Source organism: Canis lupus, chromosome X (genome assembly GCF_011100685.1).
Source record: "Canis lupus familiaris isolate Mischka breed German Shepherd chromosome X, alternate assembly UU_Cfam_GSD_1.0, whole genome shotgun sequence".
Classification (NCBI taxonomy): Eukaryota; Metazoa; Chordata; class Mammalia; order Carnivora; family Canidae; genus Canis; species Canis lupus.
In genome coordinates this window covers 65,836,195-65,856,445 of record NC_049260.1, presented here as the reverse complement: position 1 = coordinate 65,856,445, position 20,251 = coordinate 65,836,195, and the positions used below count along the sequence as shown (strand labels likewise).

General features: G+C 36.9%; 1 protein-coding gene and 1 pseudogene across 4 annotated transcripts in view; one reads left to right on the top strand and one right to left on the bottom strand.

Moving 5' to 3' along the window:
• The window catches only part of LOC100685327, a 290,042-nt gene that overhangs the window by 162,062 nt on the left and 107,729 nt on the right, over window positions 1-20,251 (bottom strand). The gene's annotated exons all lie outside the window — the stretch shown is intronic.
• On the top strand, window positions 11,721-13,470 carry LOC100685250 (annotated as a pseudogene).

The window sequence follows — 20,251 nt, the reverse complement described above, 5'->3', positions numbered from 1 at the left end:
CCCAGCACCACCCTACTGAACAATGTACTGAAGACAATCTTATCTACCCAGGGTCAAGATCCATGTTTTCCCGAGCCCCTGGTAACAAGCTTAAACAATGGTGAAATGCACTGTAGACCCAGAGATAATTTCATAATTGGCTCCAACAGAGAACAACTGTGAGTTTGGAGATAATCCTATCAGAAAAGGGAACTATTATGAAGTCTTTACCTGTGGACCAGTGTTAGAGACTGAAAAAGGTTTTTGATCCTTGAAATGCAAAATACCAATGCAAAGCTACATAGATCACAAAGAATCAGGAAAGTGGGACACCACTAGAGGAAAATAATAAAATTAAATAACTAATCCTGAAAATATAGAGACCTATGATTTGTCTGACAAATTATTCAAGATATTCATCTTATATTAATTCAGTGAAATGTAAGAGAATGCAGACAACTAAATTAATAAACTGAGAAATTTAATAAATTAATAGAAATTATAAGAAAACCAAATAGAAATCCCAAAGCTGAAGAATATAATGACAGAACTGAAAATTTCGACAGAGCTTCAATAACAGCCTTGATCATACAGAAGACTCCGTGAAGTTTAAGATAGACCATTTGAAATTAGCTAATTAGAAAAACAAAAAGAAAAAATAATAGAGAAAAGTAAAGAAAGCCTACATGAAATATGAGACACCATAAAGCGAATGAAGATTCATATCATGGGTATCTCAGGAGAAGGGGAGGGTGGAAAGTTTAAAGAATCACAGATATTGATATAAAAGCTAATGTGAGGGGAGGAGTTAGGTTGGTAGAGGAGTCAGTGAACCTAAGTTGGTCTGGTCCTTCAAATAGCTAGAGAGTTATCAAATCATTCTGAACACCTGAGAAATCAATCTGAGATCTGAAGAAACAAATGCTATAATTCTACAAGTAGAAAAGTGATCACTTTTTGGAAGTTAGGAGTTATGGAGACATTAATCGGGGGGATACATCTGAGGATACGGTGGAGAGAAGAGTCCTCTGAAGGAAGCTACTGCAAAGTATGATAAGTAGCAGAGCACAAAATTGAAACTTTTAGAAGTCTACTAGAGTAGAGTACTTCCTTGGCTTAATGGTGCTCAAGTGGAAAAGTGAGGTATAATCCCAGGAGTGAAAGCATAGTCTCAGGCTCCCTGGGGTTACAAGAAGAATAGGGGTGATTTATGTGACAGAGTTCCCAGGCACAAGAGTGGGGAAGCCAGCTGAGAACAGCAAAGCTAGGTGCCAGCTTTCTGCTCCATGTTGCCATAAACTGTAAATTGCTGCACAGTCCTGTGACCACTTTCCTGGCAGGAGTCCAGCAAAAGGTAGAAGCATGGCAATATTTCTTCCCTCTTCCTGGAGGAACAGTGTGGGTCCTCTCTGCAGGAGTCTGTAAAATTTTGAGTTTTGAAATTCATTATGTGCCTGAGATAAAAAAAAAAAAACTGGATAAAAATGCTGTGAACACAGAGTTTTGACAGAAACAGGAGAGAAAAGAGTGATTGGCTGTTTTTCTGTGAGGGCTCACTGAAGAGCGGGGCAAACTTTCAGCTCCAAGGCTAGAAAATGGGGTGCTGTCATATTCATCCAGCCAATCAGTGCTGAAAGCCTTCAGGGAGCAAAACAGTGCAATAGCAGAATCTGGAGCTGCTTACATTGAGCCTGACCTCCCTGTGCACTGGAGGCACAGTTCCAACAGAGCAAATGCACGTGAGAATCAAGCAAAAGGCCCCACCCCCACAAGACCAGTATGAACAACCAGCTCATACCAAGTTTACTGATCACAGGGGGCAGCAAAGCTTCAGCACTTGGGGAAAACAGTATATAGCTTTCACTGTTTTTTATTATTATAATTATTATTCTTTGGATTTTAAGTATTATTTTTTTCAGTTATATACTTATTTTTCAACTACTTATTCTTTTAAAATTTATATTTATATATTCTTAATTTTTCCTTTCATTGTATTTTATTTTATTTTTGTATATATATGTTTTTCTTTTTTCCATATTTTAGGATCTAGTTTCTTGTACCAAGCAGACCAAAACCTTCATAGGATCTACTTTTTAATTTTGTTTTGTAAATTGTTTTATTTCTTGTTTTGTTTTTTTGGGGTTTTTTTGTTTTTTTTGTTTTTTTTGTTTTTTTTGCTTTGTTGGTTGCTGTTCTGTTGTCATTGTTGTTATTGATCGTCTTTTTTTTCTCTTTCTTCCTTCTCTTTTCTGGACAAAATGATGAGATGGAGAAACTCGAAAGAAAGAACAGGAGGTAGTACTCACTGTCAGGGATTTAATCAGTACAGATATAAGATGTCTGAACTAGAATTTAAAACAATGAGTATAAAGATACTAACTGGGCTTGAAGAAAGCATAGAGAACACAAGCGAATCCTTTACTTTAGAAATAAAAGAACTAAAATCTAGTCAGGCCAAAATTAAAAATGCTATTACCAAGATGCAGTCTGAAATGGAGGCTATAAAAATGAGGATGAACAAGGAAGAAGAGTGAGGAAGTGATAGAGAAGGCAAAATGATGGGAAATAAGGAAGCTGAAAAGAACAGAGAAAGAAAACTACTGAATCATGAATGGAGACTTAAAGAAATCAGTGATTCCTTAAAGCAAAATTATATCCAGATAATAGGGATTCCAGAAGATATAGGAGGGGGAGAGAGGGTCAGAGGTTTATTTGAACAAATTATAGCTGAAAACTTCCCTAATCTGGAGAAGGAAACAGTCATTGAAGTCCAGGACGCACAGAGAACCCCCCTCAAGATAACCAAAAAATAGGTCAACACTTCACCATATTATACTGAAGCTTGAAATTTTCAAAGATAAAGATAAAATCCTGAAAGAAGCTCAGGAAAAGAGATCCTTAACCTACGATGGAAGACACATAAGGCTGGCAGCAGACTTGTCCACAGAGACCTGGCAGGACAGAAAAGACTGGCATGACATATTCAATGTGCTAAATGGGAAAAACAAGCAGCCAAGAATACCTTATTCAGCAAGGCTGACATTCAGAATAGAAGGACAGATAAAGAGTTTCCAGGACAAACCAAAACTAAAGAAATTTGTGAACACTAAAACCAATCCTGCAAGAAATATTAAAGAGGATCCTTTGAGTAGACAGAGAGCCCAAAAGTAACAAAGACCAGAAAGGAATAGAGACAATCTACAGGAACAGCAACTTTACAGGTAGTACAACATTAAATTCATATCTTTCAATAATTACTCTGAAAGGAAATGGACTAAATGCTCCAATCAAAAGACACAGAGTATTAGAACAGATTTAAAAAACCCCACCCATCGATGTGCTGCTTATAAGAGACTCATTTTAGACTGAAAGACACCTCCAGATTGAGAAGGTGGAGAACCATTTACATGCCAATGGATGTCAAAAAAGCTGGAGTAGTCATCCTTATATCAGATAAACTAGATTATAAATCAGAGACTGTAATAAGAGATGAAGACACCATATCATAATAAAGGAGTCTATCCAACAAAATGATCCAACAATTATAAATATTAATGCCCCTAACTTAGGAGCAGTGAAATACTTAAAGCAATTAATGACAAGTTAAAGAAAATCAATGATAATAATGCAATAATAGTAGGGGAATTTAACACCCCCTCATAGCAATGGACAGATCATCTATGTAGAAGATCAACAAGGAAACAAGGACTTTGAATGAAACACTGGACCAGATGGACTTAACAGATATAATTCAGAACATTTCACCCTAAAGCAACAGAATACACACATTATTTAGGAGTGCACATGGAATATTTTCCAGAATAGATCACATACTGGGTCACAAATCAGGCCTCAACTGGTACCAAAAGACAGGGATTATTCCCTGCATATTCTCAGACCACAATGTTTTAAAACTTGAACTCAATCACAAGAAGGAATTTGGAAAGAACACAAAAATAGGAGAAGTTAAAGAACATCCTACTAAAGAATGAATCAGACAACTAAAAATTAAAGAAGAATTAAAAATATTCACAGAAGCAAATGAAAATAAAAACATAACAGTTTAAAACCTTTGGGATTCAGCAAAGGCAGTCCTAAGAGAGAAGTATATAGCAACACAGTCCTTCCTCAAGAAACAAGAAAACTCTCCAATACACAAACTAACCTAAACACAGCGGGGAAAGAAAAATAATAAATATTAGAGCAGAAATCAGTGAAATAGAAACCAAAAGAAAAGTAGAGCAAATAAACAAAACAAGGAGCTTGTCCCATGAAAAAATTAATAAGATCGATAAACTCCTAGCCAGAATTACAAAAAGAAAAGAGAAAGGACCCAAATTAATAAAATCATGAATGAAAGAGGAGAGATCACAAACACCAAAGAAATACAATTATAAGAGAATATTATGAGCAATTATATGCCAACAAATTAGGCAATTTGGAAGAAATGGAAAAATTCCTAGAAACATATAAACTACCCAAACTGAAACAGGAAGAAATTAAAAACATGAACAGACACATAACTAGCAACAAATTGAAGCAGTAATCAAAAACCTCCCAACAAACAAGACTCCAGGGCCAGATGGCTTCCCAGGGGAATTCTACCAAACATTTAAAGAAGAATTAATATTTATTTTTCTGAAGCTATTCCCATATAGAAATGGAAGGAAAACTTCCAAATTTATTCCATGATGCCAGCAATACCTTGATCTCTGAACCAGACAAAGACCCACCAAAAAGGAAAATTACAGACCTATATCCCTGATGAACATGGATACAAAAATTCTCACCAAGATACTAACTAATGGGATCCAACACTACATTAAGATGATTATTCACCACAACCAAGTGGGATTCGTTGCAACCCCTGGGTTGCAGGGGTGTTTCAATGTCCACAAACTAATCAATATGATAATACCACATTAATAAAAGAAGGGATAAGAAACATGATCCTCTTAATAGGTGCAGAGAAAGCATTTGACAAAACATAGCATCCTTTTGGGATAAAAACTCTGCTGGGTAGAGATAGAGGGAACATACCTCACTATCATAAAAGACATATGAAAGACCCACAGCTGATGTCATCCTCACCATTGAGAAAAAATGAGAGCTTTTCCAAAAGGTCAGGAAAAGGACAGGGATGTCCCCTCTCACCACTGTTGTTCAACATAGTACTGGAAATCCTAGCCTCAGAAGTGAGACAACAAAAAGCAATAAAAGGCATTCACATTAGCAAAGAAGTTAAGCTTTCACTCTTTGCAGATGATATGGTACTCTATGTAGAAAACCCAAGAGAATCCACTCAAAATTGCTAGAACTGATACAGGAATTCTGCAGTCACAGGATATAAAATCAACACACAGAAGTCAGTAGTATTTCTATATAATAACAATGAGGCAACAGAAAGAGAAATCAAGGAATCGCTCCCATTTACAATTGTAGTAACAACCATAAGATAACAGGAATAGACCTATCCAAAGAGGTAAAGGATCTGTATTCTGAAAACTACCGAACACTTACAAAAGATATTGAGGAGGACAGAAAGAAATGGAAAAATATTCCATGCTCATGGATTGGAAGAACAAATATTGTTAAAATGTCTATGCTATCCAGAGCAATCAATACATTCAATGCAATCCCTATCAAAATACCATCAACATTTTTCACAGAACTGAAACAAATAATTCTAAAATTTGTATGGAACCGGAAAAGACCCTGAATAGCCAAAGGAATTTTGATAAAGAAAACAAAAGCTAGAGCTATCACAGTTCTGGAGTTCAAGCTGTATTACAAAGCTGTAATCATCAAGAAAGTGCTGACACAAAAACAGATGTATAGGGATGCTTGGGTGGCTCAGTAGTTGAGTGTCTGCCTTCAGCTCAGGGTGTGATCCCAGAGTTCCAGGATTGAGTCCCAAATTGAGATCCCTGAAGGGAGCCTGCTTCTCCCTCTGCCTATGTCTCTGCCTCTCTCTATGTATCTCATGAATAAATAAATAAATAAATAAATAAATAAATAAATAAATAAATAAATATTTTAAAAAAAACAGATGCATAGATCAATGAAACACAAAGAGAACCCAGAAATGGACCCTCAACCCCATGGTCAACTAATCTTCAACAAAGCAGGAAAGAATATCCAATGGAATAAACACAGCCTCTTCCACAAATGTTGCTGGGAAAATTGGACTGCCATAGGTAGAAGAATGAAACTAGACCATTTTCTTATACCACACACAAAAATAAACTCAAATGGATGAAAGACCTAAATGTGAGAAAGGAATCCATCAGAATCCTAGATAGGAACATAGGCAGCAACTTCTTTGACCTCAGTCACAGCAACTTCTTGCTAGTAAATTCACTAATGGCAAGAGAAACAAAACCAAAAATGAACTACTGAGAATTCATCAAGATAAAAAGTTTTTGCATAACAAAGGAAACTTTCAAGAAAACTAAAAGGCAACCTATGGAAAGCAAGAAGATATTTGCACGGGTCTTATCAGATAAAGGGCTAGTATCCAAGATCTATAAAGAACTTATCAAACTCAACACCCAAAAAACAAATGATCCAGTCCAGAAATGGGCAAAAGATATGAACAGACATTTCTCCAAAGGAAACATACAAGTGGCTAACAGAGACATGAAAAAAATGCTCAACAACACCTGGCATCAGAAAAATACAAATCAAAACCACAATGAGATAGCATCTCAAAACAATCTGGATGGCTAACATGAACAACTCAGGAAAGAACAAATGTTGAGGATGGGGAGAAAGGGGAAACCTCTTATACTGTTGGTTGGAATGCAAACTGGCATAGACACTCTGAAAACAGAGTTTCCTCAAAAAGTTAAAAATAGAGCTACCCTTTCCCTTTGACCCAGCACTAGGTATTGCACTACTATATATTTATCCAAAGGACACAAACATAGTGATTTGAAGCACACTTGCACCCCCATGTTTATAGCAGCAATGTCTACAATAGCCAAAATATGGAAAGAGCCTAGATGCCCATCAACAGATGAATGGATACAGAAGAGGTGATATATATACAATGGACTATTACTCAGCCATTAAAAAGAATAAAATCTTTCCATTTGCAATGATGTGGATGGAACTAGAGGGTATTATGCTAAGCAAAATAAGTCAGTCAGAGATAGACAAATATCATATTATTTCACTCATATGTGGAATTTAAGAAACAAAACAGATGGACATAGGGGAAGGGGAGGATAAATAAACAAGATGAAAATAGATTGAGGCAAACCATAAGAGATGCTGAATCCTAGGAAAAAAAACTGAGGGTTGCTGGTGGGTAGGTATATGGGGGGAATGGGTAAGTTGGTGATGATCATTAAGGATGGCACTTTTTGTAATGAGCACTGGGTGTTATATGCAACTGACGAATCACTAAATACTACCCCTGAAACTAATAACACAGTATATGTTAACTAAATTAACTTTTTAAAAGAATTTATTATTTCAAAATAAATATATAAATAAAAACACCATAAAGAAAATGAGGAAATAATAACCAAAAACCTTCCCAAGTTTTAGAAGGTATGACATTGCAGTAAAGGAATCTCAAAACCCTAAGCAAGATCCACCTAACTAAGATTACTCTGAGGCAGACGAAAACCAAAATCTTAAAAATCAAAGACAAAGAGAATTTTGAGATCATCAAGAGAAAAATGACACTTCATATAGTAGGGAACCATTATAGGCTTATCACTGGATTTCTCTGTACAAAACTTCCAGGCCAGAAAAAAGTGGGATGAATAAATAAATAAAACCTTAAAAAAAGATTTTAAAAAGGGTAATGTGGGGACTGCTGTTAATTCTACAGACTTCAACCACCTAGTTGTTGGTTTCACAATGCTGGGGACACTGGTTGTCCCCCCTGATGCCCCCTTTTCCCACCAGAGGAACTTGAGGCTCAGGGGAGACCTCTCCACATGATTCTGTGCTGCTGGCTTGTGGGAGGGGCACTGTGGTCACTGTATAGCCATTTCTCTTACCCTTCTAATTCAGTCTCTCTTGATCTCAGACTTGCTTCATCCTCACCCCTGTGTTCCAGGATTCTCTCAGTGGTGTCTTGTTCATGAGTAATTGTTAGTTGTTCTTCGTGGGAGAGGAAATAAAGTCAGGATGACCTAAGTCACCATTTTGGTGACATCATTCCTAATTGATGGAGTATTCTGAATTTGACTATATATTTACCTTCACCAGTGAGTTTTATGATTTTTTATGTTTTCATGTTGTTACTTAGCATCATTTTACATCAACTTGGAGAGCTCTCTTGCATTTATTTTAAAAAATGATGGCCTCATAGAATGAGTTTGGAAGTTTTCCTTCCATTTCTATTTTTTAAAATAGCTTCAGATTCTTCATGGGAACCCTTAGTCTGGTCTTGCATTATATAAATTTCAGGGGAGTCTTCAAGGCTCAGACACTATGAATCTGTGAAGAAGTGATGGGGGCTTGAAGAATCCAGCATATGGATCTTGGCAGACCAAGTTCATACCTACACTGCCTAAGTAGTAATCCCAGCTAAGTGGCTTTGTGCATCTGCAGATTGAAGTAATTGATACACTCTGACTAAGAAACTCATTGGGATGCATAACTGTCTGATTCAGGTCTTTAAACAAGGATTTTTTCTGGCCCTGGTGCTTGGTTTGCCCATGCCCAGGCAAGGAGCTGAGTCATAGCCCCATCTGATGGTTAGAGTATCTCTCATCCCTATCTGACCAAAGAGGCTGGTGAGAGTACCTAGAAACTCTGTAACAAAAATGTTAAAGCTGAGAAATAAGTGGTTGGCACTGATCACCCCTGAGCAGTCAGTACTGAGCATAGAGAGTTCCCTTGCTATAGCCAAGTAAAGAGATTAGTTCATAGCCAAAGCTGAGTATATCTTCTGACACCTCTTGACTCAAAAGCGTACTTGAAAAAATTTGGGAGTTGCTTGGAGTGGTTTCTCACCATTCTGCTCTCTAAGTGAGCAGAAACATAGCCTTAACCACTGTGATTCTTGGGCTCCATTAAACCAGAAGGACTGGCAAGAATACCTAGAAACTTTGTAACCAGCAATACTCAAGCTAAGAGTGAGGAAGGCAATGCCAATCACACTCAAATCATATAAAGGAACCCTTCTGCACTATTGGTCAGAATACAAACTGGTACAGCCACTGTGTAACAGTATAGAGTTCCCTCAAAAGATTAAAAATACAACTACCCTATGATCCAGTAATTGCACCACTGGGTATTTACCCCAAAATACAAAATACCTATTCAAAGGGATATATGTACCCCTATGTTTATTTGCAGCATTATTTACAATAGTCAATGTATGGAAGCAGCCCAAGTGCCCATCCATAAAAGAATGGATAAAGAAGAAGTGGTATATATGTACAATGGAATATTATTCAGCCCTGAAAATAATGAAATTTTGCCATTTGCAACAACATGGATAGAATTAGAGAGTGTAATGATAAGCAAAGTCAGCCAAAGATAAATACCATATGATTTCACTCTTATGTGGTATTTAGTAAACAAAATGAAGGAGCAAAGGAGAAAAGAGAGAGAGAGAGCAAGAAACAAACTCTTAGCTACATATAACAAACCGATGTTTACCAGAGGGGTGGGGGGATGGGTGAAATAGGTGATGGGGATTAAATAGTACACTTGTCATGATGGAAAAAACAAAATTTCAAAAATAAAGGAAAATGATTAATGGGGAAAAAAAGACAGAATAACTAAATGAGTTAAAAAACCAGTTTCTAACTCTGATACCTACATAAGACTTGCTATAATTTTAAGGACACAAATAGCCAGAAAGTAAAGGGATGGAAAAAGATACTCCATGCAAATAGTAACTCAGAGAGTAGAAATGGTAATATTTCTATCAGATAAAATACTTTCAGTGAAAATTAGTCACAAGAGACAAAGAAATGTATCAATTCATCAGAGAATATAAAATTATAAATATATATGCACCCAATATTGGAGTACCTAACTTTTTAAAGCAAATATTAACAGAACCAAAGAGAGAAATGGATAGCAATAGAATAATAGTAAAAGACTTACTTCAATACCACACTTTCAAGATTATACAGATAGATCATTTAGACAGAACATTATTAAGGAAACAGGAGACCTAAATAACACTATAGACCAAAGGGACTCAATAGACATACACAAAACATTCTGTCCAATAGCACTGGAAAACAAATTCTCAAGTGCACGTGGAATATTCTCCAAGATAGATAGCATGTTTAGCCACAGAGCAAACAATAACAGATGTAAAAAATATTTAAATCATATCAATTATCTTTTTCAGGCATAATGGTATGATACTGGAAATCAGTAAAAGGAAGAAAACTCAGAAATTTTTAAAAAAATATGTGAATTAAAAAAAAAACCACATACTCCTAAATGAACAATGGATCAAAGAAAAATCAAAAGGGAAATCAAAGTATCTTAAGACAAACAAAAATAAAAGCACAACATACCAAAATCCTTGGGATACAGGAAAAGTAGTACTAAGGGGAGTATATAGTGATAAATGTCTACTTTAATAAAAAAAAAAAGAAAGCTATGAAATAAACATTCTAACTATACAACTCAAGGAACTAGAAAAATAACAAACTATACCCAAAGTTAGCAAAAAGAAGGAAATAAAGCTTAGAAAAAAAACCAAAATATATCCTGGAAAGACAATAGAAAAAAATCCATGAAACCAAAAGATGTTTTAAAAAATAAATAAATAAAACTAACAAGACTTTAGCTAAAATACCAAAGGGAAAAGAAAGAAGGAGGACTCAAACAAAATTATAAGTGAAAGGGGAGACATTACAACTAATTCCACAAAAAGACAAAAGCATATGAGGGTACTAATAACAATTATATGTCAATAAATTTGATAACATAAAAGAAATGAGTAAATTCTTAAAAACATATTACCTACTAAGAAGAGTCACAATGAAATAGAAAAGCTGAACAGATCAATAACAACAAAGTAAGTTAAGGCATTAATTTAAAATTTCTCAACTAAGAAAAGTCCAGGACCAAGTGGTTTCATGGGAAAATTCTACCAAATATTTAAAACAGAATTACTGCCAATTCTTCTCAAACTCATCTACAAAACTGAAGAGGAGGGAGCACTCTTAAACTCAATTTGTGAGGCCAGCATAGCCCTGACACCAAAGCCATATAAAAATACTACAAATAACACGACATTTCCACAAAGTAAAACTAGAAGCCAGTACTGTGGATGAATATGGATGTAAAAAGTCACAATAAAATATAGGCGAGTCAAACTCAACATCACCTTAAAAGGATCAGAAAACATGAACAAGTGGCATTAACCTCTGTGATGAAAAGATCATTCAACATATTCAAATATATAAACATTTTGTATTACATTAATAAACCATAAAATCATATCATCCTCTCAATAAATGCAGATAAAGTTTTTGACAAAATTCAACACTATTTCTTGTTAAAAGCTCTCAAAAACTTGGGCATAGAAAGACCATATCTCAACATAATAAAAGCTATATATGACAAGCCCACAGGTAACCTGATACTCAACCTTTGAAAGCTGAAAGCCTTTTTTTCTAAAATCAGGAACAAGACAAGGATGTTCACTCTCAGCCCTCCATTTCAACATAGTACTGGAGTAGGTGCTAGCTCCTGGGATATGGAGTGGCATATGTGGGGGCATCCTGTCATGTAGTTATGAAGTTGAATCCTATTCTAAGAAATTGGGCATTCAGGTATCCACCATGGGGTTCGGGACTGAACAGAAGATGCCAGATGATGATGCTTCTAGAGACCATGAGGAATCTGCCTGTCTTGATATCTTCAACCCTGCCTACAACAGGATCTCTTCCACCGTCCACCAGGCATTCACAGGAACATTTCACCATCTATTTTGGTGGGATGATCACCATTCCTGAGGAACAGTATTCTTGTTTTAGCTTCATAAACTCTGGGCTTTCACAGGACCCGACTTTCTTATGAGCACTGCCTACCTGGATCCAGAAAACATTGAATCTTATTTGTAGTCTGGAACAGTGGCTGGATTGAAGTTGCTGTTGGTTTTTCTGTTGGCCACCATCATGGGGCTCCTGCTCCAGCATCATGCAGCTGGACTGGGGGTGGTGAGGGGTTTGCCTATTGCTGAAGTATGTTGCTCTCATTATCCTAGGTACCCACGAATTAGCCTATGGTTCATGGTAGAGTTGGCTGTTTTTTTGCTCAGATATACAAGAAGTTATTGGTTCAGTCATTGCCATCAATTTTCCGTCTATAGGAAGGGTACCTCTGTTGGGTGGAGTTCTCATGACCATTGCAGACATTTGTATTTCTCTTTTTTTTGTACAAAAAAAAGGCTTGTGGAAACTAGAAGCATTTTTTAGGTTTTCTCATCACTATTATGACCCTCATATTTGGACATGAATATATTTACAGTGAAACCCAGAGTACCCAGAGCCGGGTACTCTAGGGCATATTCCTGCACTTGTGTTTGGACTGTCATATCTCACAGATTAAGCAGGCTGTGGGCATCATGGAAATTGTCATCATGCCCCACAATATGTACCTGCATTCTGCCTTAGTCTGGTCCAGACATGTAAACCAAGCCAATAAGCAGGAAGTTCAAGAAGCTAGTAAGTACTTTTTCATTGACTCCTGAGTTGCTCTCTTTGTTCCCTTCATCATCAACATATTTGTTATCTCAGTCTTTGCTGAAGAATTTTTTTTTGAAAAAACCAACAACTAGGTGGTTGCAGTCTGTGGAAATAACAGCAGTTCACACATTACCCTTTCTCCTGATGATAACTCACAACTGGCTATGGACATCTACAAAGCAGGTGTTGTGCTAGGATGTAACTTTGGGCTTGCTGCACTCTATATCTGGGCAGTGGGGATCCTGGCTGTAGGACAAAGCTCCACCGTGGCAGGAATGTAGTCTGGACAGTTAGTCATGGAGAGATTCCTGAACCTAAAATGGTCATGTTTTTCCTGAGTGATTCTGACACCATCTTTTGCTATCATCCCCATTCTGCTTGTTGCCATCCTCCAAGATGTAAAGACTATGAAGCACTTCTGAATGTTCTACAGAGCTTCCATCTTCACTTTCCTCCCATACCCATCCTCACATTTATGAGCTTATGGCCAGAAATGAGTGACTTTGCCAATGGAATAGTCTGGAGGATTATAAGGCCAGATCTTTGTCCTTATCATCTGTCCCATCAACATGTAGTTTGTCATGGTTTATGTCCAGGAACTAGAGCATTTGGCATTGCATGTGATGACCACTGTGGTCAACATGGCTTATATGAGCTTTGTGTTTTACTTGGATTGGCAATGTTTGATTGTACTGGGCATTGTCCTCCCTGGACTGTAGGAATATGTACCCATCTGGGATTGACTTCTCAGCCTAAATTCTATTTTCTCAACACCATGGATGCTAATTCACTTGTGCCTAAATGATTGACAGCCTGAGAGACTGTATAAGAATCACTTCCTCTTAGTCCTTTTATGCCAGGTGTCCTGTTAACATATCCCTGTTAGTTCAGAGATGAATTTTGTTAAGATGCTTTGAACAGAAGGCAAATATTCCCTCATGGGAAGGGTGTTTAAAGATGGCAATTGTAAATATAGGACAGAGCTCCACACATGTCAAAACAGTCCTACAATAGCCAGAGTTAAATGATTGGCCTACAATGGCCACACACCCCATGGCCTTGTGTCTTCATTTCTGGAATTTAAAAAAATATATATGTTTATATATTTATGTAAACATGAGCATATCAGCTTTAAGGTTAAAGCTGTTTAGTTTCTATCAGTTTTAAAGTTATTTAAAATTGATATGTTTTTCTTATTTTTAAAAAAATATTGTTCAGATACATCAGATATTCGTCTTATCTGGGTCACATGTAAGAAAGGAAAGGGAATAATGCTCTTTTTCAGGATGAACTGGTTAAATTGACTTATTTTTCAAAGTGATATTTGACTATGGCCAGTTAAATTCCACTTCAATTTTAATGAACCAGACCCTTAGCAACTACTTAATTATTACATCATTTCTAAAGCAAACATTTCTTCTATCCAGCTGTTATATTTAATCCTGGTTATTGATGTGCTTTATAATTATTATTCTCTTTGTTGCTTTTCTTGGAATATTTTTAGAGGCATGGTGGTATTTTCCAAAAAGCTTAATATCTCATAAGAAGATCCAGAAACCATACTCTAATCAATAATCAGTTTTCCATCCTATGTTGTAACTCAGCCCATACTAACATTCAAGTTTTAGGTATAAAAAGAAGAAACTTCTTTTGTTTTTTGAAACTTCTAACATTTAACTTTGTAAGTCTCAGTAGAAGATGATGGAGGTAGTTGTTTTCTTTCTAATGTTTGTAGAGTCCTACCATGTCCTTTCTTCCAATTTTTCCCATTAAAACTCCAGACACCAATTCTAGATCCAAAGTCTATTTCCAGGAGTGGGAATATTTCTAATGTTGAATCTCCTTAAATGCTAAGTAAGCATTTTATTTTAAGATATTTGTACCAAGTATAATATGAGATCAGAATTAGACTAGGATTTGGATGACTAATTCACATGTCACTAATTGCCTGCCCACATATGGGTTAGAAATTTTTCTTTATTTCTCTAACTAGAACTTTTTTCCTTAAGATTTTTACTATAAAAAGGTTAATATGGGGTGATCCCTGGGTGGCGCAGCGGTTTGGCGCCTGCCTTTGGCCCAGGGCACGATCCTGGAGACCCAGGATTGAGTCCCGCATCGGGCTCCCGGTGCATGGAGCCTGCTTCTCCCTCTGCCTGCTTCTCCTTCTGCCTGTGTCTCTGTCTCTCTCTCTCTCTGTGACTATAATAAATAAATAAATAAATAAATAAATAAATAAATATTAATACCTTTGAACTGTACACTTAAAAATACTTAAAAAAAGTTAATATGTAAAAATTGAAAAACTAATACTGGAAGTACTAGCCACAGCAATTAGGCAAGAAAAAAAATAAATGGCATTCAAATAGGAAGATGTAAAATTATCTCTACATCAAGCTTGATCTTGTTTATAGAAAACCCTAAAGATTCCATCCCTAATTTTTACAAATACTACATGAATTTAGTAAAGTTGTAGGATACAAAATCAACATACAAAATCAAGTACATTTCTTTACAATGAAATATCTAAAAGAAAAATAGAAAATAAACCTATTTATAATAGTATTGAAGATAATAAAATACTTAGAAATAAATTTAACCAAGGAGGTAAAGGAGCTACATGCTAAAAACTATAAGATATAGATAAAAGAAACTGAACAAGACATGAATAAATGGAAAGATATCTTATGTTCATGGACTGGAAGAGATTATATTGTTAAAATGTCCATACAACCCAAAGGCATCTACAGATTCAGTGCAATACCTACAAAAATTCCCATGGAGTTTTTCACACACACAAAAGAAATCCTAAAATCTGAGTGGGACCACAAAAGACCCCAAATAGCCAAAGAAATCTTGAGAAAAAGAGTAAAGCTAGAAACATCAAACCTCCTGGTTTCAAACTATATTACAAATCTACAGTAATAAAGCAGTATGGTTTTGGAAAAAAAATAGGCACATGGAATGATGGAGCAGATTTGTAAGCCCACAGACCCAAACATATATTGTCAACCAGTTTTTGACAATTGAGAAAAAAATACTCAAAAGGATAGTGCCTTCAATAAATGGTGTTGGAAAAATTACATGCAAAATAATGAAATTGGACCTCTATCCCATACCACCTATAAAAATTAAGTCAAAATGGATTCAGAACTTCAATATAAGACTTCAAATTATAAAACTCTAGAAGAAAACATAAAAGAAAAAGCTCCTTAACAATAGTCTTAGCAATGATTTTTTAAATTTAACACCAGTAGTACAAACAACAAAAGGAAAAATCAGAAGTTAGACTACGACAAACTAAAAAGCTTCTGCAGAGCAAAAGAAATAATCAACAAAATGAAAAGGCAACTTATGGAATGGGAGAAAATATTTGTCAACCATATATCTGATACAGAGTTATTATTCAAAAAATATATAAACAGCTCATACAATTAAAAAACAAAACCCCATACAATTCAATAAAAAAGGGGTGGAGAATTTTAACAGATATTTATCGAAGGAAAACATATAAATGGCCAAAAAAGTACATGAAAAGTGCTCCATATCACTAATCATAAAGAAATGTAAATCTAAACCACAAAGACATATTACATCTGTTAGTATGGCTATTAAAAATCAAGAGACAATAAATGCTGGCAAGAATTTGGAAAAAGGGAAAACTTTGTACACTGTTGGTGGGCATATAAATTGGTGCCAACGCTACAGAAAACAGCATAGAGATACCTTAGAAATTAAATATAGAAGTACCATATAATACATGAATCCACCCTTGGTATACTTTCAAAGAAAATGAAAACACTATCTTGAAGACATATCTGCATTCCTGTTTCCACCGCAGCATTATTCACACTAGCCAAGACATGAAAGCAACTTAAATATTCCTTGGTAGATGAATGGATAAAGAAATAGAAAAATATGCAATCATAAAAAAAAGAAGGAAATCTTTCCATTTGTGACAAATGATGGACCTTGAGGACAATATGTAAAGTAGGTCAGACAGAAAAAACAAATATTGCCTGATCTTGCTTATATGTGGAATCTAAAAACATCAAACTCATAGCAACAGAGAGTAGGACAGTGATTACAAGAGCTGAGGGGTGGGAGAAATGCGGAGATGTTGATCAAAAGATACAAACTCTTACTTATTAAATGAATACTTTGTGGGGATTTAATTTATAGCTTGGTGACTACACTTAAAAATATATATTTGAAAGCCATCATGAAAGTAGAGCTTTAATGTCCTCATCATAACAACAAGATGGGAATTATGTGGGGTAACGGATATGTTAACTAATTTCATTGTGGTAAACATTCTGCAATATATATGCGTATCAAATCATCATAGCATACACTTTAAAGCTACACAATGTTATATGTCAACTACATCTCAATGAAACTGGAAAAATGTTCTGCCATAATATTTATAAGTTTAATATTCATTTAAAGGGAAATAAAACTTGGGTTATTTATAAGATCCTGAACAATTTGAGAAATTGGAGTGAACAAATATCAACACTTTGGTATTTGATGTGACCTTTGGTGTAAAAACACGATCTCCATGATTGAATGCATATTCTGTGAAAGGCGCCTATCTTTCTTAGCTATAATTATTTTATCAGGTGTTTTCTTTCATAAATTTGACATTTCACACTAGAGATTGAGACTCAAGGTACACAATTTAATATGTTCAAAAGATTTAGCTGGAGGGAGGGGCAAGATGGCGGAAGAGTAGGGTCCCCAAATCACCTGTCCCCACCAAATTACCTAGATAACCTTCAAATAATCCTGAAAATCTAAGAATTAGGCCTGAGACTTAAAGAGAGAACAGCTGGAATGCTACAGTGAGAAGAGTTCACGCTTCTATCAAGGTAGGAAGACAGGGAAAAAAGAATTAAAGAAACAAAAGGCATCCAAGGGGGAAGGGCCCCGCGAGGAGCCAGGCTAGGGCCAGGGCTTGTGCCCCCAGGACAGGAAAGCTCCCTCCCGGAGAAGCGGGAGCTTCACCAATCTTCCCGGGGGAAAAGGCACTCGCAGGGACTTAGAGCAGAGACCCAGTAGGGCAGGGATGCCCTCAGGATCCCTGGGACACTAACAGAGCACCTGCTCCCCGGGGAGAGTGCGCCAAGCTCCCTAAAGGGGGGCAGCGCACACACGCATTGACCCGGGAGCAGCTGAGAGGGGCTCCGACGGCGGCTCCGCGGAGAGGGCTTCTCAGCCAGGAGTGAGAATCCAACAGCAGAGGCCTGGGACCACAGGGTGCCGGGGACACAGCCCAGGATCCGGCCTCCCCGCAGGACAGGCAGAGGCCAGGAGGGCCCAGGACAGCAAGGACGCTCCTGCACGGAGCTGAGCAGATCAGCGGCCCCGCCCCGGAGCCTCCAGGCTCCTGCAGACGGAGAGCTCTGGAGTTACTGCGGGGGCTGAATCCAGGGCTCCAGAGCTGGCCGCCGCCACTGGGGCTGTTGCTCCTGGTGCCTCACGGGGTAAACAACCCCCACTGAGCCCTGCACCAGGCAGGGGCACAGCAGCTCCCCCAAGTGATAACACCTGAAAATCAGCACAACAGGCCCCGCCCCAAGAAGACCAGATACACAGACAAGTACCAGGGAAAGTCAAGGGACTTAAAGTATACAGAATCAGAAGATACTCCCCCATTTGTTTTGTTTTGTTTTGTTTTGTTTTGTTTTGTTTTTTATGCTTTTTGATTTCTGTTTGCTTCCCCCACCCTTTTTTTTCCTTTCTTTCTCTTTTTCTTCTCTTTTTCTTTTTCTCTTTTCTTTCCTTCTTTCTCTCCTCTCTTTTTCTCCTTTTCCCAATACAACTTATTTTTGGCCACTCAGCACTGAACAAAATGACTAGAAGGAAAACCTCACCCCAAAAGAGAGAATCAGAAACAGCCCTCTCTCCCACAGAGTTACAAAGTCTGGATTACAATTCAATGTCAGAAAGCCAATTCAGAAGCACTATTATACAGCTACTGATGGCTCTAGAAAAAAGCATAAAGGACTCAAGAGACTTCATGACTGCAGAATTTACATCTAATCAGGCAAAATTAAAAATCAATTGAATGAGATGCAATCCAAACTAGAAGTCCTAACAACGAGGGCTAACGAGGTGGAAGAACGAGTGAGTGACATAGAAGACAAGTTGATGGCAAAGAGGGAAACTGAGGAAAAAGGAGACAAACAATTAAAAGATCATGAGGATAGATTAAGGGAAATAAATGACAGCCTGAGGAAGAAAAATCTACATTTAATTGGGGTTCCCAAGGGTGCCGAAAGTGACAGAGGTCCAGAATATGTATTTGAACAAATCCTACCTGAAAACTTTCCTAATCTGGGAAGGGAAACAGGCATTCAGATCCCCCCCTAAAGTCAATAAAAACCGTTCAACACCTCGACATTTAATAGTTAAGCTTGAAAATTCCAAGATAAAGAGAAGATCCTTAAAGCAGCAAGAGACAAGAAATCCCTGATTTTCATGGAGAGGAGTATTAGGATAACAGCAGACCTCTCCACAGAGACCTGGCAGGCCAGAAAGGGCTGGCAGGATATATTCAGGGTCCTAAATGAGAAAAACATGCAACCAAGAATACTTTATCCAGCAAGGCTCTCATTCAGAATGGAAGGAGAGATAAAGAGGTTCCAAGACAGGCAGGAACTGAAAGAATATGTGACCTCTAAGAGATCCAACCAACTCTGTAAGAAATTTTAAGGGGGATTCTTAAAATTCCCCTCTAAGAAGAAGTCCAGTGGAACAATCCACAAAAACAAGGACTGAATAGATATCATGATGACACTAATCTCATATCTTTCAACAGTAACTCTGAACGTGAATGGGCTTAATGATCCCATCAAAAGGTGCAGGGTGTCAGACTCGATAAAAAAGCAGGACCCATCTATTTGCTGTCTACAAGAGACTCATTTTAGACAGAAGGACATCTACACCCTGAAAATAAAACGTTGGAGAACTATTTACGATTCAAATGGTCCTCAAAAGAAAGCAGGTGTAGGCATCCTTATATCAGATAAACTAAAATTTACCCCAAAGACTGTAGTGAGAGATGAAAAGGGACACTATATCATACTTCAAATATTTATCCAACAAGAGGACTTAACAATCCTCAATACATATGCCCCAAATGGGGGAGCTGCCAAATATATCAATCAATTAATAACCAATTTAAGATATACTTAGATAATAATACACTTATACTTGGTGACTTTAATCTAGCGCTTTCTACATTTGATAGATTTTCTAAACACAACATCTCCAAGGAAACAAGAGCTATAAATGATACACTAGACCAGATGGATTTCACAGATATCTACAGAACTTTATATCTAAACTCCACTGAATACACATTCTTCTCAAGTGCACATGGAACTTTCTCCAGAATAGACCACACATTCTGAGTCACAAACCGGGTCTGAACCGATAGCAAAAGATTGGGATCGTCACCTGCATATTCTCAGACCATAATGCCTTGAAATTAGAACTCAATCACAACAAAAAGTTTGGAAGGACTTCAAACACGTGGAGGCTAAGGACCATCCTGCGAAAAGATGAAAGGGTCAACCAGG